Here is a 449-nt window from a genome sequence, read left to right as displayed (position 1 = left end):
CTGTGCTCAGTGTCCTCACACCCTGGCAAGCCTGGCCTGGCGGGCCCTGCCGGCTCTTGTGCCGGCCCCATCCCGGTGAGGCCAGGCATGGTTTTGGCTCCGTCTGCATCTGAGGGAACAGCTGTGCGGCCGGGAGTCCACGCCTCCTCGTGCCTGTGGCCTTTGGCACTTGTCATGGGGTCGGATGGCCCCAGTGCTCAGTGTCCTCACACCCTGGCAAGCCTGGCCTGGCGGGCCCTGCCGGCTCTTGTGCCGGCCCCATCCCGGTGAGGCCAGGCATGGTTTTGGCTCCGTCTGCATCTGAGGGAACAGCTGTGCGGCCGGGAGTCCACGCCTCCTCGTGCCTGTGGCCTTTGGCACTTGTCATGGGGTCGGATGGCCCCAAGCCCTGGGCAGCCCAGGCTTCGGGTCGGGGCTGTGTCCCTCGGGCCCAGGGCCTGCTTCACGGC

Source organism: Myotis brandtii, unplaced genomic scaffold (genome assembly GCF_000412655.1).
Source record: "Myotis brandtii unplaced genomic scaffold, ASM41265v1 scaffold952, whole genome shotgun sequence".
Classification (NCBI taxonomy): Eukaryota; Metazoa; Chordata; class Mammalia; order Chiroptera; family Vespertilionidae; genus Myotis; species Myotis brandtii.
The sequence above is the reverse complement of the archived record's forward strand: the minus strand, read 5'-3'. Positions refer to the sequence as shown.